This window comes from Schistocerca serialis, chromosome 12, assembly GCF_023864345.2.
Source record: "Schistocerca serialis cubense isolate TAMUIC-IGC-003099 chromosome 12, iqSchSeri2.2, whole genome shotgun sequence".
Classification (NCBI taxonomy): Eukaryota; Metazoa; Arthropoda; class Insecta; order Orthoptera; family Acrididae; genus Schistocerca; species Schistocerca serialis.
The window spans coordinates 27849545-27871943 of NC_064649.1; the positions used below are offsets into that span (position 1 = coordinate 27849545).

General features: G+C 45.2%; 1 protein-coding gene across 1 annotated transcript in view; it reads right to left on the reverse strand.

The window, feature by feature from the left end:
• LOC126428111 (corticotropin-releasing factor-binding protein) overlaps positions 1-22399 on the reverse strand; it is a 1025460-nt gene that overhangs the window by 166226 nt on the left and 836835 nt on the right. The window lies entirely within an intron of this gene.

Consider the following 22399-nt stretch of genomic DNA (forward strand, 5'->3'; position numbering starts at 1 on the left):
GAATTACAATGTCATCGGCGAACCTCAAAGTTTTTATTTCTTCTCCATGAATTTTAATACCTATTCCAAATTTTTCTTTTGTTTCCTTTACTGCTTTCTCAATATACAGATTGAACAACATCGGGGAGAGGCTACAACCCTGTCTCACTCCCTTCCCAACCACTGCTTCCCTTTCATGTCCCTCGACTCTTATAACTGCCATCTAGTTTCTGTACAAATTGTAAATAGCCTTTCGCTCCCTGTATTTTACCCCTGCCACCTTTAGAATTTGAAAGAGAGTATTCCAGTCAAAGGACTAATAATCACCGTAAAGTAGGTGAATAAGAGTCTGTCTGTATTTGGACTAAAGGCTCAGGGAACTGTAACAATGTTCATCTTGTAGGTGATCTCACTCACTATTTTAGAAATTAATAAATTTCTTATCCTGTCCTTATATCTTCTCTTTGAAAAAAAAATAATACTACAAGCTCTCTGGGCCATTCTGGGATGTACTTTGTGTGAGGCATCTCTGCGAATCTGAGTGACCTTGAACGGGACCTAGTCGCTGAGCGCTGCTGACGCAAGTAGTCCTGTACTCTCTGCTACATTCCAAGCTCTTCCGAGTCGAAATGTTTGCATCAGGGAAAGCTTCAAGGCCACCGCAGTCTGCATGGTTCCCCAATACAACAGCCAAGATAAACCAGGTACTGCCTTCAAGCACAGCACTAACATCAAATGTGAACTGCATTCTCAGTCCACGAAAGACAATTGGACCACCAATAAGCTGTTGCGGCAATCCGATCAGACGGTTTTGGTTTGGCGAATGGTTGGAGAATATTAACTGTCATCATGTGTAGTGGTAACTGTGAAGCACGGGGAGGGAGTGTTACGGTGTGTTCGTGTCAGGCATACCCTTCCTTCCTCCCCCTCCCCCCCCTTTCACTGCCCTGACGCGATTAAGAAAACGGTACACCTGGGAGAATATGAACATATTTTTCAGGTCAGCGCAGTGCGTAAGGTAGTGGAACAGTCCGGAGATGATGACTGATTGTATCATTCGAACAATGCTCCCTATCATAAAGCAGCATCTGTGAGGCGGTGGATGGTGGATAGTTGCTGTAGTAGTTGTTGTTGTTGTGGTCTTCGGTCCTGAGACTGGTTTGATGCAGCTCTCCATGCTACTCTATCCTGTGCAAGCTTCTTCATCTCCCAGTACCTACTGCAACCCACATCCTTCTGAATCTGCTCAGTGTAGTCATCTCTTGGTCTCCCTCTACAACTTTTACCCTCCACGCTCCCCTCCAATACCAAATGGGTGATCCCTTGATGCCTCAGAACATGTCCTACCAACCGATCCCTTCTTCTAGTCAAGTTGTGCACAAACTTCTCTTCTCCCCAATCCTATTCAATACCTCCTCATTAGTTATATGATCTACCCATCTAATCTTCAGCATTCTTCTGTAGCAGCTCATTTCAAAAGCTTCTATTCTCTTCTTGTCCAAACTATTTATCGTCCATGTTTCACTTCCATACATGGCTACACTCCATACAAATACTTTCAGAAACGACTTCCTGACACTTAAATCTATACTTGATGCTAACAAATTTCTCTTCTTCAGAAACGCTTTCCTTGCCTACATTTTATATCCTCTCCACTTCGACCATCATCAGTTATTTTGCAAAACTCCTTTACTATTGTAAGTGTCTCATTTCCTAATCTAATTCCTTCAGCATCACCCGACTTAATTCGACTACATACCATTATCCTCGTTTTGCTTTTGTTGATGTTCATCTTATATCCTCCTTTCAAGACACTATCCATTCCGTTCAGCTGCTCTTCTAAGTGAACAGTAACATCTCAGAAATGGACTGACACGCCCAGAACGCCGACCTGAACAGAATGGAACACCTTTGGGATAAGACAGATTATCGACTTCGCACCAGACTTTAGCGTGCTAGATCGCTACCTCTCTGGTTTCGGCTCTTGAGGAACAATGGGCGGCCATTTCTCCACAGTCGTCGAGGTGACTTACTGAAAGTGTCCACATCAGAGTTTAGACCCTTATAAAGGCGAAGTGTGGACACACCTATATTAGTGTCTTCTAATAAGTGTCCGGATACTTCTGATCATGTTGGGCAGTGGTTCCCGACAGGTGGCTCGAAAACCCCCAGGGTCTGCGAGCTATGGCAGATGGGTCGCCAAGATGCTATTAGAATAAAAAATATATGAAATATATTTCGTATGATAACAGATTTTTCGTTTTGGCCGCTTCCTGCATGAGCAGTTTTAAGCTCAATATTTTTTCAATAATGAATATATCAATGTTTTTTCTAAGTACCAAAAATAGAAAACGTATTAAAAGACTCTTAATTTGGCTTTTTTTAGGTACTTGATACTGTGATATGACAAGGTACCAATCATGCTCTATGAGGGGGTCCTCGAGAAAATTTTGTTGGGAACCCCTGATGCAGAGTATTATATCAGAAGTAGAAGTAGAAGTAGTAGTAGTAGTAGTAGTAGTAGTAGTAGTAGTACAGGCTGTCTGAAAAGTAGGGACGAATATTAAAGTGCTACAGAACATAGAAAATTTATTGAAAATGTAATATTCTTCTTACAAATACATTAAATCACTTCTCACTTCTCTCATTTATTTATGAAAACTTGTATCTTCCATACGACCACCCAAGGCCGCGCGGCAATGAGCAGTGGGTCCATTGAAGTTCCCGATGATGCGTTCACAACCATCTGGTGAGATGCCGTTAATAACCCTTTTAATTTCATCCTTCAATTGGTGTACTGTTTGTGGTTTGTACACGTACACTTTTGATTTCACAAATCCCCACAAAAAATGTCACAAGGCTTAAGACTACATGACTGGCAGGCCAAAAAGATATCATTTTTTGAGGAGATTTTTCATTGAGCAGAGCAATCGTTTTACGCGATGTGTGACATGTCGCTCCATCTTGTTGACACCAAAAATCGTCACTGTCGTCAATATGAGGGAAAAACCTATTAGAAAATAAGTTTTGGTAACGGTCGTCGTTCACAGTGACGGCAGCTCCCTCATCATTTTTAAAAACGTACGGGTTCAAATGGTTCAAATGGCTCTGAGCACTATGGGGCTTAACATCTGAGGTCACCAGTCCCCTAGAACTTAGAACTACGTAAACCTAACTAACCTAAGGACATCACACACACCCATGCCCGAGGCAGGATTCGAACCTGCGACCGAAAACGTACGGGCCGATGACTCCTGCTGCCTAGAACCCAAACCACACAGTCGTGCGTTGAGGATGCACTCACCTTCTACAGTCACTCGCGGATTTCTTTTACCCCCTATTCTACAGTTCTGCTTATTGATGTACCCACTGAGGTGGAAATGCACCTCATCTGAAAAAAATTGTTGTTTTTGTGAACTTCTCGTTCTCCGCTTGTCGAGCCAAGATCCAATGAGCAGATCCCATGTCTCTTTCCATGACCTGCAGGCTTCGGCTCTTGTGTAAGCAGAATCTTGTCCGCATGCATTTTCAGATCTTTTGAAAGGATTTCATGCAGTGAACTTGGTGATAAATTTAATTGTTGAGTTCGTCGGCGAGCCATTTTCTGGGGCTGACGGTCACATTGTCACGCACGACAGCCATGTTTTCTTGTTCGGTCGGCCTGTTTTCCTTTTCTTATTTTTTAACCTCTAAAACAGAATCCGTGGTCTCAAACTTCCGGATCAACTTCCGAACTAATGGTTCGGTTGGAGCAGTATTACCTCCGATAGTTTGGTAGTGGTAAGTTCATAGGTCCCTAAGCCTACAGACTACTTAATCTAACTTACACTAACTTACGCTATGGACAACACACACACACACACACACACACACACACACACACACACATGCCCGAGGGAGGACTCGAACCTACGACGGGGAAGCCGCACGGACCGTGACAAGGCGCCACAGATCGGGGGAATTACCTCCGAGTGTCAAACGCAGTTCACGAACGGTTGCCGTGGCGCTTTCATTGTTTTTGTAATAACTTTTTATCTCTTGGATATGTTGCTTAGTTGTCATCTGTTCCATGGCGAAAAAAATGTACATCAAACAACAATGTTCACCACAGAAAAGCTATCAGGCTACTAATGGGATCGATCGCAGATAACAAACACGAAAAAACCACGCCAGCCAACCGTCATGCGACAAAATGGCGCAAAATTCAAATTCGTTGGTACTAGTAGTAGTAGTTGGGGTTTTCACTCCGAAGTCCTGTTTGACACAGCTGTCCATGCTACTCTGTTCTGTGCGTGCCTCTTCGTCTCCGAATAACTGCTGCCACTTACATCCTTTTAATATATTCTTCCTGTATTCAACTACGATATTTACGTTCCGCACTTCCTTCCATTACAAAACTGAAGTTACCTTCGTCTCTCAGAATGTGTCCTATCAACCGTTGCCTTCTTTTAGTCAAGAGGATTCACAAATTTGTTTTCCTGTTCTCAATTCTATGCAGTTCACCCTCATTATTTACTCAATCTACCCATCTAATCTCCAGCATCTTTCTGCTGCACGCCGTTTCAGAAACTGTATTCTCTTCTTAACTGAGATCTCCATCGTTTACGTTTCACTTTACATTTCTAATCTCCAAAAACTTGAAGAAAAGCCTTCCCAATACTTAAATTTCTTTCCCCCGTTAGGAATTCCTTTCTTTTTATTTTTTTAATGCTTTCTTTGATGCAGTCAATCTGCATTTTCTATCGTCTACTTCGGTTCTCATCGGTCACTTTGGTCCCCGAACAGAAAACTGATCTATTTTTACTCTCATTCCTAAACTAATTCGCAAGGCAGCGCCTGATTTCTTTCGACTACACTCCCATAAGCTTGTTCTAGATTTGCTGAAGTTTGTCCTATAATCTCTCTTCAACAGACTATCTACTGCATATGTATTCGGCCAACTTCAAAGTTTTTATTTCTTCTCCTAATTTTAATTCCATTTCTAAATTTCTCCTTTATTTTCTTACGTGCTCACTGTAGAGACTGAATAACATTGGGAATACTCTGGAAATCCGTCTCAGTCCCTTTGCAACTACCGCTTCCCTTTCATCTCCTTCGGCTCTTATAACTATAGAGTTTCATTTCTGTGCAAATTGTGAATATCCTTTCACTCTCTTGGTTTACTCCTAGTGCTTTAAGAATTCCGAAGAGATAACCTACGGACTATTTACATTGATGCGCCAAAGATCCTACAAGAACAGGACCAAAGACGACTGAAGAGAATCGTTCAACGTTGCAGAAATGCAACCCTTCCGTAAATTGCTACATATTTCAATGCTGTGCCACCAACAAATGGCAGTTTGTGAACCATTCAACGAAATATCATCGATACGGGCTTTCGGCACCAAAGACCCACTCGTGTACCCATGATGACTGCACGACACACAGCTTTATGCCCCGCCTGGACCCGTCAGCACCGACTTTGGACTGTTGATGACAGGAAAGATGTTGCCTGATCGGGGGAGTCTCATTTCAAATTGTATCGATCGGATGGACGTGTATGGGTATGGAGAGAACCTCATGAATCCATGGACCCTGCATGTCAGCAGAGGACCCTTCAAGCTGGTGGAGGCTCTGTTATGGTGTGGGGTGTGTGCAGTTGGAGTGATGTGGGACTCCTGACAGGTCTAGATACGACTCTGACAGGTGAAACGTACGTAAGCATTCTGTCTGATCACCTGCATCCGTTCATATTCATTGTGCATTCCGACGGACTTGGGCAATTTTAGCAGAACAATGCGACAACCCAGACGTGCAGAATTGCTACAGAATGTCTCCAGGAACACTCTTCTGAGTTTAAACACTTCCACTGGTCACTGAACTCCGCAGACATGAACATTATTGAGCATATCTGGGATGCCTGGCAATGCGCTGTTTAGAAGAGATCTCCACCTCCTCGTACACTTACGAATTTATGGACAGCCATGCAGGATTCATTGTGTCAGTTCCCTGCAGCACTACTTCAGACATTATTCGACTCCATGCCACGTCGTGTTGCGGCTCTTCTGCGTGCTCGTGGGGTCGCTACACGCTACTAGGCAGATGTACCAGTTTCTTTGGCTCTTGAGAGTACTAGGCTACACCAGAAGAACGTCCTATTAGCTTTGTACGTCCAATGTTTAGTCAAGAGCCGCACCAGTTTTTCCCTCTTTGGTGTCGTATCCACGCCTTTCAAAGTCAGGAATAACACTGACAAGGAGACAGCACGACCGTGGGGTCGGGGATTTGTCCGAAATTTTGTGTGGTGAAAGAGGACCCCTAACACTTCACGTGGTCAAAATATTAGGACGCACTACTCGGAAAATCCCGGGAAAAATCAATACAAAATTTCTTAGGTGCCTTATGAGTATAAAATGTTAGTCCACTGCCGACCCGCCGTATGGCCTACATGGTTAGCGTTCGGACCCTTACGCCAGTGGTCTCGGGCTCGATTCCTCCTCCGGCACTATTTTTTTCTTCTGTTGCTTGCAAAATTGAAGCGAATTGTTACAGAAGAGTCGTTTAATTAATTCCCGGGAAGGTTGTATAAAAATTCCTTCTGTAATTCACTATCAATTATAGTCACCAATATTCCGAGACATGATTCAATATGCCTGATTTGCCTCAAATTTATCAGAAACTCAAAACATTTTCGTAAATGTCAATGGGGCATGTTTTTGTACAGATTTATTGCAAACGCCCTGTGACTGAAAAAAAATGCGCCTTTATATGTTGCGCAAGATGTGGCAAAAATTTTTGCTTTGTTTGTTTTTAGGATAATTACCACTGCGGTTCTTGTTTATAATTGTTATATGTATAAAAACTAAATGTTTCACAATCGACTTTGTTATTCTGATTAAAAACCCAATGTTTCCCCTCAAATAATTTACAATTAAAAATGGAAAACCCACAGTCATGAATTGTGTTGTTGGACAAAAAGAAAACAATTTTTATTCAGCAATGTAACTAATTCGTTAAAGATAATGTAGGTTTGGGAAACTTTCTGAATAATTGGTGGAATGACGAAAGAAAATGAAACGGATGAAAAAAAAGTGCCGGAGGAGGAATGGAATCCGAGACCTCTGGCGTAAGACTCCGAGGCCTAAACATCTAGGCCAGACGGCGTCTCGGCAATGGACCTAAGAAACTTTGGATCGATTTTTACCGGAATTTTCCTGGTAGTACGTCCTAATACTTTAACCACGTGAGGTGTTAGGGGTCCTATTTCACCACACAAAATTTCGGACAAATCCCCGACCCCACGGTCGTGCCGTCTCCTTGTGAGATGCGCCTACTTCGTATATCTGATCAGGACTTCGCACGTTCACCGGAACCGACTGTACTGCAGGGTAACTGTCTCTACCGACGTTGAAGACTCACTCTGCTCTCTCTCCCTCTCCCTCTCCCTCTCCCCCTCCACCCCCCCCTCTCTCTCTCCGCCGGCCGGTGTGGCCCTGCGGTTAAAGGCGCTTCAGTCTGGAACCGCGTGACCGCTACGGTCGCAGGTTCGAATCCTGCCTCAGGCATCGATGTGTGTGATGTCGTTAGGTTAATTAGGTTTAAGTAGTTCTAAGTTCTAGGCGACTGATGACCTCAGAAGTTAAGTCGCATAGTGCTCAGAGCCATTTCTCTCTCTCTCTCTCTCTCTCTCTCTCTCTCTCTCTCTCTCTCTCTCTCTCTCTCTCTGTCTCTCCCCCCCCCCCCCCCCCCTGATCCTGCTGTAACAAAAGAGGCAACTGCAGAACAGCAGTCAGGGAGGCAAAGGAACATCGACCTGTGAGTCTGAAAGACCGATCAGGAGACTCTGCGACTGTTGGTACCCAAAAAGCAGCCTCCCACAACGGACCATGCTGCCGACATACTTGAGAAGTAGGAGTGGCCCTATTCCCTAGTAACTGTTTGGGCGGTATGGAAGAGCGTTTCTGGTTTTGCTGATAACACTTTCAAGCTACGTTGCGTGGCATTCCGAAAAGAGGAATATTCCAGAGATTTACCACATCCCAGGGGAAATATAGGAGCATGCGAACCAGTGTTGACGCTATGACGTATCACAGAAGGTAGGATGAAGTAAGGCAGAAAACCTATGACAGTGTTGACTTGGAATACATTCTTTGAAATTCTGAAGGTCGCAGCGATAAAATACAGGAAGGCAGAGTTTAAATACATCTTCTAGAGAAACCAGACGGCAGTTATATGAAAGGGAATCAGTGTTTGTCGAAGGGAGTGGTAGAGGACTGCAGCCTCTCCTCACACCAGTGAAGTTATTCAATAAATACGCTACTGGCCATTAAAATTGCTACACCAAGAAGAAATTCAGATGATAAACTGGTATTCATTGGACAAATATATTATACTAGAACTGACATGTGATTACATTTTCACGCAATTTGGGTGCATAGATCCTGCGAAATCAGCACCAGAACAACCACCTCTGGCCATAATAACGGCCTTGATACGCCTGGGCATTGAGTCAAACAGAGCTTGGATGGCGTGTACAGGTACAGCTGCCCATGCAGCTTCAACACGATACCACAGTCCATCAAAAGTACTGACTGGCGTATTGTGACGAGCCAGTTGCTCGGCCACCGTTGACCAGACGTTTTCAATTGGTGAGAGATCTGGAGAATGTGCTGGCCAGGGCAGCAGTCGAACATTTCCTGTATCCAGAAAGGCCCGTACAGGACCTGCAACATGCGGTAGTGCATTATTCTGCTGAAATGTAGGATTTCGCAGGGATCGAATGACGGGTAGTGCCACGGGTCGTAACACATCTGAAATGTAACGTCCACTGTTCAAAGCGCCGTCAGTGCGGACAAGAGGTGACCGAGACCATTTCTCCACCTTACACGAGGAATCATGCCGGGTGATACGCCGGTATGGCGGTGACGAATACACGCTTCCAATGTGCGTTCACCGCGATGTCACCGAACACGGATGCGACGATCATGACGCTGTAAACAGAACCTGGATTCATCCGAAAAAATTACATTTTGCCATTCGTGCACCCAGGTTCGTCGTTGAGTACACCATCGCAGGCGCTCCTGTCTGTGATGCAGGGTCAAGGGTAACCGCAGCCGCGGTCTCCGAGCTGATAGTCCATGCTGCTGCAAACGTCGTCGAACTGTTCGTGGAGATGGTTGTTGTCTTGCAAACGTCCCCATCTGTTGACTCGGGGATCGAGACGTGGCTGCACGATCCGTTACAACCATACGGATAAGATTGCCTGTCATCTCGACTGCTAGTGATACGAGGCCGTTGGGATCCAGCATGGCGTTCCGTATTACCCTCCTGAACCCACCGATTCCATATTGTGCTAACAGTCATTGGACCTCGACCAACGCTAGCAACAATGTCGCGATACGATAAATCTCAATCGCGATAGGCTACAATCCGACCTTTATCAAAGTCGGAAACGTGATGGTAGGCATTTCTCCTCCTTACACGAGGCATCACAACAACTTTTCACCTGGCAACGCCAGTCAAATGCTGTTTGTGTATGAGAAATCGGTTGGAAGCTTTCCTCATGTCAGCAAGTTGTAGGTGTCGCCACCGGCGCCAGGCTTGTGTGAATACTCTGAAAAGCTAATCGTTTGCATATCACAGCGTCTTCTTCCTGTTGGTTATATTTCGCGTCTGTAGCACGTCATCTTCGCGGTGTAGCAATTTTAATGGCCAGTAGTGCAGATAACATAGAATAGTGTGATTTCTCGTCCGCCGAGTGGTGACAACAAGCGGGAGACGCACGACTGACTTCAATTTGTTCCCGAGAGGCTCTGTAGCGGACTGAGTTCGTCTCGAGACATCGTGTGAGTTACGGCGTAGAAAAACTGTTTTCGTAGTTACAAAATTTTTGCAGGCATGTTTTCAATAATGTAATAACTATTCAAAATGTATGGTAACAATTAAAACTGCGCAATGCATTAAGTAAGGCGGCAGCAGGTTTTTATCTTTTTGTGATCTTCAGTCCGAAGGCTGGTATGGTGCCTCTCTCCGTACTATTCTATCCTTCATTTTAAAATAACTATTGCAACCTACATCCTTCTAATACTGCTTATTGTATTCATCTCTTGCCTTCCCTCTACGATTCGCCCCCCCCCCTCCCCCACTTCCCTCTATTAACAAGCGAGGAGGCGCAGTAGTTAGCAAACTGGACGAGCATTCGGAAGGACGACGGTTCAATACCACGTCAGGTCATCCTGATTTAAGTTTTCCGTGATTTCCCAAAATCTCTTCAGGCAAATGGTGGGATGGTTCCTTTGAAAGGGCACGGCTGACTTTCTTCCCCATCCTTCCCTAATCCGACGGGACCGATGATCTTGGAGTCTGATCCCTTTCTCCAAAACCAACCAACCATCTTCCCCCTGTTACTAAACTGATGATCCCTTGATGTCTCAGAATGTGTCCTATCAACCGATCCCTTCTTTTGGTCAAGTTGTGCCCCAAATTTGTTGTCTCCTCACTTCTGGTCAGTACGTTCTCATTAGTTACGTGATATAATCTTCAACATTCTTCTGTAGCGCCACATTTCGAAAGCTTCTATTCTCTTACTGTCTAAACTGATTATCATCCACGCATGCGTCGAACCTTCCGCCATGGTTGCAAAATACTAACACGAATTCCTTACGGAAGAATGGAGATCAGTTTGGATTCTGGAGAAAAGTGGGAACACGCGAGGCAATGCTGAACCTTTGAATTATTTTAGAACATAGGTTAAGGAAAGACAAAGCTACGTTTATAGCATTTGTAGACTTAGAGCAAGTTTTTGACAATGATGACTGGAATACTGTCTTTCAAATTATAAAGGAAGGGGGGTAACATATAGGGAGTGAAAGGCTATTTACAACTTGCATAGGAACCAGACGGCTGTTATAAGAGTCTAAGGACATGAAAGGGGAGCCAGTGGTTTAGAGGGGGGTGAGACCGGATTGTAGCCTATCCCCGATGTTATTCAGTCTGTACACTGAGCAAGCAATAAAGGAAACGAAACAAAAATTTGGGGAAGGAATTACGGTCTAGGAAGAAGAAATAAAATTTTTTAAGTTTGTCGATGACATTTTAATTCTATCAGCGACAACAAAGAATTTGGAAGAGCAGTTGCACGGAATGGACAGTGTCTTGAAAGAAACATGTAAGATGAACATAAAAAATCAAAACGAGAAATTCTGAGGGAATTAGATTGGGAACTGAGACACTTAAATTAGCGAGTTTTGCTATTAGGGCAGCAAAGTAACTGATGATGGCTGAAGTAAAGAGAATATAAAACGTACTCTGGTAATGGCAAGAAAAACATTTCTGAAGAAGAGAAATTTGTTGACATGTGTGGAAGATTGTTATGTATTCCTCGATTTTTGGCTGTGGTAAGTTGGTTCTGTTTTTGTGTTGTGAAGTCCACAACGGTACGAGAGCCAGTAGGGAATATATTGTCTGACTACTGAATGAACAGATTTAAATATGCCGAAAAATATTTTGAATCGAGTTAGGAAACTAGCTGTGATTCACATACGCCCCAAAAAGAACGGGCCTATTCGTATCTTTGTTATAAGATTTGAAACTGCATACCACAAGATGGTTACTTACAATGCTATGTTATATGGTACAGGGAGTTATTACAGAATGGCGCAGACTAACAGATGACGTTTTTAGACAAAGTTCTCAGTCTTCTTCAATTGATAAAACCATCATCAATGGCAAAGTCCAGTTTATGGAAGTGAAGGAATCGAATTAGGAAATAGAAACTAATCTTTCACTAAAAAATAGTGAAGCAGTAACTAAAATCAAAAAGAGATGGAGATAGCCCCAAGTAACGTGCAACAACTGACAAAAACGGGACTGCCCTGTGTCAAAATCACGATGACCTTTCAGTACTTGAGCGATTAAAATATGTTCCGGTAGACCTATGCCAAGCAATGGACAAGGCCCCTTTTAAATGGCATCCAAGAAAATATTGAGTCTTTGAGCGACTGAAGAATAAAGATAAATAAGATTAATATCAAAACAAAAAATTAATGTATAAAAATACACTGAATAAATTGATTTTTAACATGTTTTGGGACCATCAGTGATCGAAAGGAAGAAGATTGTTCTGAAGATAAAATTTACCGGAAGGCGATACGCTTGTGTGTGTTTGTCACGAGTAATGTAGTATTCAACAATTTCCTTTCCAGTATGCCCGCAGCTTGCATAAGGTCGAAGGACGACATATTTTATTTTAAGTACAAGTTTTTTTTTGCTGCGCTGTGTATTTATTTACTCGTAGTGATGCAATTTGTTGTGGTTGGCAGGAGAGCCAACACCGTGTTACTAGAGGAGGTCGAAATGCACGCGTTTTAGCTCACGCAGGCTGGCGTGAGGTATGGAACAGGACAAGGAAATTAGAATTTAGAAAAACGGACGTAGCTGGTGGAATACTTAACTTTAATCCATTAATGATGAACGTCGCTCTAGACGATACATGATTCACAATATCAATAGTAACTGAACATGGCGCCTTGCTAGGTCGTAGGAAATAACGTAGCTGAAGGCTATGCTAAACTATCGTCTCGGCAAATGAGAGCGTATTTTGTCAGTGAACCATCGCTAGCAAAGTCGGCTGTACAACTGGGGCGAGTGCTAGTAAGTCTCTCTAGACCTGCCGTGTGGCGGCGCTCGGTCTGCAATAACTGATAGTGGCGACACGCGGGTCCGACGTATACTACGCGGCCGATATAAAGGCTACCACCTAGCAAGTGTGGTGTCTGACGGTGACACCACACAATTTACACGACGAACTTATTTCGGAGATTTGCCATTGTCGAGTATAAAAGTGAAGGTTGTATATAACAGGTGTAATATTGTTCTTCACGTCTATGTCACTGTATGTCAGCATACGGGACCTCATACTTACTTCTTAGTTGGTATGACGTGGTCCATATGTCATCTTGGAGCGAAAATACCTGTTGTCTTTTCCCTATAATATGATCACATCTAGGTGAAGAGGTGGACTTAGTTTCTGGGTAGGTGTTTACTACTGGAAGTGATTATCATAACTGATTGCCATTCATACAATATAACACAGGAGTTTACAGACAGGTCTTAAAACATTTAAGATATAAAACTGAACGAAAAATCCAATAGTCCACACTGGCTATATTTGTTGAAATCGATCAGAGACTCACACAACCGGTTTCGCAAATTGTAAGTTAATTAAAAATTGTAATTCAATCTTTACAGAAAGCGATAAGAAATCACGCATTGTCGTCAATCCTCGAGCAACATCTTCACACACACAACCAAAAATGCATAAAGAATTGATTCCGATCCAACCTATAATTAACTGTATAGCTAGCTCATCATACCTCATAAGCAAAAAACCAAATCAACTCGTAACTACACTCTACACATATAACAAGGAATACGCAATAAAGAACTCCAGAGTATTAGTTCAGAAAGTAAAAGACACACCCCAAGCAGGAAAATTCATTTCCTTTGACATAACCAATTTATATGCAAATATAACAATATCAGGAACAACAGGGATCATAAAGAGAAACATCCTACACAATAGAAAAGTATCTGACATTGAAATATATGAAATAACCAACCTACTACAACTTACTTCATCTCACGGCCATTTTGAATTTGAAAATAAAATCTATACGCAATCAGATGGAGTAGCTATGGGAAATCCTATCGTAGGCACCATAGCAGACATATTAATTAAGGCACTGAAAGCGAAATTCTTCAATTCGAAGTGGCCAATTCTAAACAAAATTATCTACTACCACAGATATGTTGATGACACGTTACTATTAGTAGATGGCCATGTCTAAGACATAAAAACGATCCACCAACTATTAAACAATTTGCACCCTAATATGAAATTTATAACTGGAATACAACAAAACAAATTACAAACTTTTGAAACCTGAAAATAAGCAACAGAAAAACCACCACCAACAGGTAATATATAGGAAAGCTAGCACAACTGACATTATCGTAGATAAAAATTATTGTCACGCTAATTCGCCTATTTCAAATCAATGATTAACAGAATTTTGAATTGACATACAGATAATAATGCGATACAGAATGAAATAATAACTCCACAATACACAGTGCAGTGGAATGACTTCAATCCCAAAATTGTGCTAAAATTATATGAGCAGAATACAAAACCAAAACAGATGACATATGTAAAGAAAAAACATTAAAAAGAGAATAAAAAATCGGAAATAAACCTATATCTATATTACAACACCATATACAGCCAAAAAGTGGGAAAAACTGAACAACTTGCTTAACAAAACAGCGTTTCGTGTGAATAACAACTTTAAGACCAAAATAGATCAACAAAAAACAATATAACATTTCTCTCAAATCGAGGCGTCTACAAACTTTCTTGTGATTATTGTGATGAAGTTTCTCAGACAAACAGGCAGGAATTTCGGAATCATATTTAAAGAACACAGACAAAATTGCGAAAGCAACAATCCACATTTCATTTGTGTGTAAAAAGCCAACAATACAAAGCAGAAAATGATGTAAATGCCTTAAAGATTTTACAAGACATCCTCAGCGAACAAAAAGATTTTAAACAAAAAATACCGCGAAAATATTATTGACATGATTAAAGAAAAAGGGTAAATTATCGCGATAAACACAAAACGATAGAAAATATCATTTACGTAAAAACCAAATAAAATAATATCTCTGAAAAATTAAACGTAATCATTGACTTTCTGTGAAACAAAAATTCCATTGTAATAAGCAGATAAATAACACAAGCGTATAACAAAAAGACAAGCGACATTTACGCTCCAAGATACCATATGGACCACGTCACACCAGTTAAGAGGTAAGCATATTGTGCCGTATGTAGACACAGAGTAAAATAGACAAAAGGCCCTATATTATACCAGTTATATCTCTTCATAGATACACTTGACAACGGCAAATCGCCGAAACGGGCTCATCGTGCAAATTGCATCACTACCAGTAAATAAATACTTATTGCAGCAAAAAGCTTGTACTTGAAATAAAACAAAATAGTACTCGTAGCGGCTGATTGTCAGCTAAAGAACTCGGACGTGTAACTGTAAAGATTAAATGTCCAACGACGGCTGGGTGTTGAGGTGTATGTGAAGTTACAATAAATAAGTGGTACAGAGTCTGTACTGATTTATTATGTGTAGCGGATACAGAACTCTTACAGTGGCCGAGTGAGTGGAATTCAACAACGTGTGTGTGTGTGTGTGTGTGTGTGTGTGTGTTTGAGGTTTACGGGCGCTAAACAGCGGGGTCATCAGCGCCCAGACGCATAAAAACAGGAACACATGCAGTGAAGGGACTAAGACGAACAGCGAACAAGGGGAACAGCTAAAAGACACAGACCTGACGCAGTTCCAAAGCCTCACATACAGAGGCAAAACAAGAGGAGAAGGAGTGCACTAAAAAAGGAAAGGAAACACATGGAAGGGAGGACAGAAACCGAAGGGAAACAAGGAGGTATTCGTGACTGGCGGACCTCTTACCGAAAATCGGGGTGAGCCAGTCATCCAGCAGCACATTAAAACCCTCTCCCTAAAATCCGTGGTAACAAGTTGGACAGGACACAAAACCGTAAAACCTTAACCGCAGACGTTGCGTCGTCTTTCAAAATAGAGGGCAAATCCGGTGGCAAGGAAACCACCGCCCTCTGGTCAGAGAATAAAGGACAGTCAAGTAAAATGTGGCGGACAGTAATCTGGACGCCACAAGCACTGCAGATTGGGGGATCCTCCCGCCGGATTAAAAAACCATGTGCGAAGGGACTGTGCCCGATGCGGAGGCGAGTGAGGAGAACCTCATCCCGCCTGCATGACTGGTAGGACGTACGCCACGGCCGCGTGGTGGCCTTGACCAGACGCAGCTTATTGTCACCGACTGCCAGCCACTCCTCTTCCCACTGACGCATAACGCGAAAAGGCAGGAGGGAGGTAACAGCATGGAGGGGGACGGCACTTTCAACAACGTGAGGGAGGGAACATGCATCTTTGGCAGCCACATCCGCCAGTTCGTTTCCCCTAATACTCACGTGCCCCGGCACCCAGCAGAAGGAAACCTCCTTCCCCTGCCGTTGCAGGTGGAGTAGGGCATCATGGATGTTCTGGACGACCGTATCCGCTGGGTACAAGTGTTGCATGGTCTGAAGGGCACTCAGGGAGTCAGAACAGATGAGGAATTTAAGACTGGGAACACATCTCATCTGCTCCAATGCCCGCAAGATCGCAAACAATTCGGCATCAAAGATGGTAAACGCCGCAGGAAGCCGTAACTTGACGACTCGATCAGGGAAAACAACAGCACAACCAACAGAGTCCCCCTGTTTAGAGCCATCCGTAAATACTGGTACATGGTCGGGATGCTGGTGTAAAATATCATAAAATAAGGAGGGAAAAACAAACGCAGGAGTGCAGCTCCTCCGGTACTCCGACAAGTCTAAAAGGACGCCGGGCCTCTGGAGCAACCAGGGAGGCAGGCGAGTAAAACCTTGTCGTTGGGGGGCCACACGCTCCACACCAAGGGACTCAAACAAATGCTTGGCACGAATCCCAAATGGTCTCGTTGCCCTGGGACGACTGGAAAGAGACGTTCCATAGGCGGTCGGGCAACGGTAGGGTACGCAGGGGAGGTAGGACAGGCAAGGAATTGACACACCCGTCGCACCATGAGGAGTTTCCGCCGGATGGCGAGCGGCGGTTCCCCTGCCTCAGCACACTGGCTGGGGATGGGACTGGTACGGAAGGCACCAGTGGCCAGCCTGATACCCTCATGGTGTACTGCGTCAAGTATCTTCAGATACGAAGGCCTCGCTGACCCATACACGGTGCAACCATATTCAAGACGCGATCGGACGAAAGCCCTATAAAACTGCAGCAGACGCGCCCGATCTGCTCCCCAGGACCGATGGCTCAGACACTTCAAAATATTCAGTGCCTTCAGGGCCCGCACCTTGAGGTCTTTAAGGTGAGGCAACCACGACAGTTTGGAATCAAAAGTGAGGCCCAGGAACCGCACAGTGTCGCTAAAGGGAAGAATGGTGTCCCTCAGACGCAATTCAGGGGAGGTAAAAAGACGTCGAGAACGATTAAAATGAACACACACACATTTGTCTGCAGAAAAGGTAAAACCCGTCTTCACAGTCCATGCCTCTAATCGCTGTATCGTAAGCTGCAACTGCCGACTAGCAGTGACAAGACTGGAGGAAGAACAGAAAACAGCAAAATCGTCTACAGGACAGGCATTGGGCAGGACTCCGGATAGTGGACGTGATACTGTTAATGGCGACAGAAAAGAGGGTGACACTTAAAACGCTTCCCTGAGGAACACCATTCTCCTGCACATACAAATCAGATAGCACATTACCAACCCTATATCGAAAGAGGCGGTGGGAAAGAAAGGACCGAATGAAGATGGGGAGTCGGCCACGAAAGCCCCACTCATGGAGTTGATTGAGGATATGGCGGCGCCAAGTAGTGTCATACGCCTTATGAATGTCAAAGAATACACCTAGACAATGCTGGTTACGCAGGAAGCCCTGTTGGATGATCGCCTCAAGCAGGGTCAAGTTGTCTATAGTTGAACGACATCTCCGAAAGCCACACTGAGAGGGGCTAAGGAGCTGCCTGGTCTCGAGCAGCCAAACCAGGCGACGGTTGACCATGCGTTCCAACGTCTTCCCGACACAGCTCGTCAAGGCGATACTTCGATAACTACTGGGATGCGTTCGGTCCTTCCCTGGTTTGAGGAGGGGAATCAAAATCGCCTCCCTCCACGAGTCAGGGTACGTGCCGGATAACCATACCATATTAAAACAATTCAGGAGAACTTCCTTGGAAGGCAGTAACAAGTGCTGCAGCATGCTGTACCGGATTTGATCATGACCAGGCGCAGTATCATGAGCCACAGACAGCGCCGAATCCAGTTCCCACATTGTGAAGGGGCAGTTGTAGGGCTCAGAATTTGGAGACCGGAAGTCCAAGGGACCCCTCTCGATGGCAGTGCGGTAGCGGCAGAAATCTGGATCACAGGTAATAGTGGCGGTAGATGCCGCAAAATGCATGGCCAGTGTCTGGGCAATGTCTCTCGGCGCCGTGAGAAGACTTCCCTGATGCAGCAATGCCGTGACAGGTAGTTGGCTGCGTTTCCCGGAAATCCTCCTGATGGCTTCCCATACTTTCGTAGAATTAGTGGAGCGGGAGATGGAGTTCAAGAACGAATGCCATGACCGTCGTTTGCTCTCTTTAATCACGCGCCGCGCTTTGGCCCTTGCCACCCGAAAGGCCACAAGATTGTCAGCTGAGGGACGGCACTTGAAGCGGCGCAGAGCTGCACGGCGGGCTCGGATGGCTGAGCGGCACTCAGTGGTCCACCAAGGGACAGGACGCCTCTTGGGATGACCGGATGACCGTGGGATTGACAATTCAGCAGCATGGGAGATCATGGCTGTAACATGGCCTACCCATTCGTGGACGCTGGCACGGTGTTCCAAAACAGCCAGTTGGTTGAAAAGTGTCCAGTCAGCTCGGCAGAGGTGCCACCGGGGCGGCACTGGTAATGCCATAGCCTCATCCAGGAGGCGAATCCAAAGAGGGAAGTGGTCACTAGAATGGAGGTCAGCAGCAACCTCCCACACAGCAGAGTCCGCTAGTGCTGGAGAGCAAAAGGAATGGTCAATAGCCGTTGACGACCCAGAAGCAGTACAGAAATGAGTGGGAGCACCAGAGTTGAGGATGCACAGTTCTTCAGACATCATGAGGCTTTCTAGAATGCGACCCCTGGGGCAAGTAGTCGAAGAGCCCCATAAGACATTATGAGAATCGAAGTCCCCCAGAAGAAGAAATGGGCGGGGGAGTTGGCTAATAAGGTCTGCGAGAGCCTCAGAGTCTATCGCATCCTGAGGTGGTAAGTAAAGTGAACAGACTGTGAGCCTCCGACCCACAAGAAGGTCAACTGCAACTGCTTGCAAGTCTGTAACGAGAGGGAGCTCAGATGAGGGGTGCATGTCACGGACAAAAACCGCAACACCACCCTTTGCCCGTTCCCCCGTCAGATCATCTGTCCGATAGACGGTATAGCCCTGTAAAGAAGGAGCATCAGTGGCCCGAAAATGTCTCTCTTGGAGACATAAGCACAAAGGGCACTCTCGTACAAGGAGCTGTAATTCGGCCACATGTATCCTGAACCCATTCAGGTTCCATTGTAATATGGGAGCCAGTGATCAGGGGGGCTGAACTCTCACCCTGCCTCTGTGCTTTGGAGGAGAGCCCGTACTGGCCGGAGATTTATTCCTGGGGCGAGAAGATCGCCCCCGGTCGACGTCAATGTCCATCAGCTCCGATGACGACCCACGGGAGACGTCAGACAGTACGATGGCCTCGTCATCGGACCGACCCTGACTAGTCTCCGCAGGTGGCAAAACCTTCAGCTTCGGCGTCTTTGTCTTGGGGGGCTGAGAATGCAGAGCCTTGTCAACAGGTGGAGCATTACTCGCCTGGGCAGAAGCCCCCATATGGGGAGAGGGAGGAAGTACCCCAATGTCAGCAACCACAGACTTGTCCGACGTTGCGGGGAGAGCCGCAGGTTGCAAAACAACCGCAGCAGCACAAGTGCACTGGCAAACGCAGGTATTAGTGCTAACACTAGCAACCTCCGTTTGCGTAGCAACAGTGGCCAGTTGTACCGGTTTTTTCAGAGCGGAAGCGAAAGATGTAGTAAACACAGGAGGTTGCATGGCCTTAAAGAGCTTCTTGGCCTCACCATAGGGGATGCGCTTAGATGTTTTGATTTCCTGGATCTTCCGTTCCTCGAGATAGATGGGGCAGACCCGGCTCCAGACAGGGTGACTCCCAGAGCAATTCACGCACTTCACAGGCGATGAACAATCGGCTCCTTCATGGGCAGGCTGACCACATTTACCACAAGTGGCTATCCCATTGCACCCCAACGTAGTATGCCCAAAGCGCTGACATTTAAAGCAGCGCATCGGGTTGGGGAAATATGGCCTTACCGGCAAACGTAAGAACCCCGCTTTAACATGCTCTGGGAGTCGTGGGCAACTGAATGTGAGAATAAACGAGTCGGATTTGACTAGGTCCCCATCGACTCGTTTCATAATATGCTGCACGTCAACAATACCTTCATCAGCCCATTCAGATTTTAACTCGTCTATGGGGATATCCACCAAGTCCCTACATGTCACAACACCCTTACTGTAATTCAGAGTGGAGTGGAGCTCGGTCTCGATAGCGTACTCTCCGAGACAGGTTGCTTTCCGAAGAGAAGCGACTTGACGGGAACTAGATGTCTCAACTAACAGAGTCCCATTGCGCAGTCGCTTCACAGATTTAAGTGTTCCTGCAATTCCCTCAAGACCCTTGTGGATGTAAAAGGGAGAAACCCTCTCAAAGCTACCCTCCTTCCGTTTAATAACGAAAAACACATTCTGATTATCAGCATGTGCTCTGTTAAGACAGTCTGATAAATCGCTAGCAACACCAGGAGCTGGAGGACTCGCAGCACGAAGTCGCTTTTTCGATGGGGTGTGTTTTCCTACCAGTGGCCCACCCAATCCACTGGTAGGGGGAAATGTAGAGGTCGAAGTGTCCATTGCGGTCCCACGAGCAGCTAGGGAACTAAAGGTCCGCTCAGACAGAGCCCTGCGTGCCTAGGTAAGCCTTATACAACTGGGGTGCGGCAGGTGCCCCAGAGGTTGCCCGCTTGCGACTGTTCCACCTCAACAGCCATGCATCTCATAGGCGCGGAGCACACCGGAAGATTGAGGGGTTTTTATAGAGGTCGACCTTCCTCGCAATCCAGGCGGTCAAGCCAAGATTACCATTCCCCGCAGCACACAACATTCCACCGCTGCGCCATGCGGTGGTCGCTGAAGCATGTCCGTGGGTTACGGTGACAGGAGACTGGCGGCGCTGACCAGTCCCCAGCTCAGGACCCCAGGGTCGCCAAGCCCGTACTCAGCAAATGAATGCTGAGCCCCTGGGGGCAATTCAACAACATCCATGGTACGACTGATAGTTTGACCGTTATGACAGACGCAAAGAAGAAATTTAGAAAGGGAATTCAAGATCACGGAAGACGAATAAGAGCTTCGACAATTGCTGTTGATATCGTAATTCTGTCAGAGACGGCAAAGGATTTGGGAGATATGTTGAACTACGTGGAACAAGTAGAGAGGTTACAAAACCCAGAATGGTAGTACATTTCTGAGAAAGATAAGCGAAAAGCTAACGTGTTGAATCTAGATGGTGACAGAAGAAATTTGTGGCACACCTTCACGATGAATAGTCAGCTGTTCGGAGTTTAAGCGACTTGGACAGGTTGGAGTAGTTTGAGAACAGCATCAAACCAGTCTCCGGAATGATGAGAACAACAACAACAACGGAGGTTTCTTTCCGATTACTCTTCGTATCTTTTCATTCTCTGGTAACAGGTCGAGATCTTCAACTGAGACACCTTACATTCCCTACACGCGAACGCACGATAGGAGGGTGGCCTATTATAGTGCTCCGTTCGTTTCTGCCAAAACCCAGGATGTGTCGGAGTCCCTAATTTTGAAATGTGGCAGAAAACTTCGCCGGCCACTGTGGCCGATCTGTTCTAGGCGCTTCAGTCTGGAACTGCGCTGCTGCTACGGTCGCAGGTTCGAGTCCTGCCTCGGGCATGGAAGTGTGTGATGTCCTTAGGTTAGTTAGGTTTAAGTAGTTCTAAGTCTAGGGGACTGATGACCTCAGATGTTAAATCCCATAGTGCTTAGAGCCATTTGAAACATTTTTTGCAGAAAATTTCCAGTTGCACCCCACCCGTGATAACCAATAACCTTTGGCATAACCGCGCGACTAAAAATGTTAGCCGGCCGAAGTGGCCGTGCGGTTAAAGGCGCTGCAGTCAGGAACCGCAAGACCGCTACGGTCGCAGGTTCGAATCCTGCCTCGGGCATGGATGTTTGTGATGTCCTTAGGTTAGTTAGGTTTAACTAGTTCCAAGTTCTAGGGGACTAATGACCTCAGCAGTTGTGTCCCTTACAAGGGAACCTCCCCATCGCACCCCCCTTAGATTTAGTTATAAAAGGGCACAGTGGATAGGTCTTGAAAAACTGAACACAGATAAATCTAGAAAACAGGAAGAAGTTGTGTGGAACTATGAAAAAATAAGCAAAATATACAAACTGAGTAGTCCATGTACGAGATAGGCAACATCAAGGAGACTTGGAGCTCAGTGGTGCCGTGGTCCCGTGGTTAGCGTGGGCAGCCACCGAACGAGAGGTCCTTGGTTCAAGTCTTCCCTCGAGTGAAAAGTTTATTTTCTTTATTTTCGCAAAGTTATGATCTGTCCGTTCGTTCATTGACGTCTCTGTTCACTGTAATAA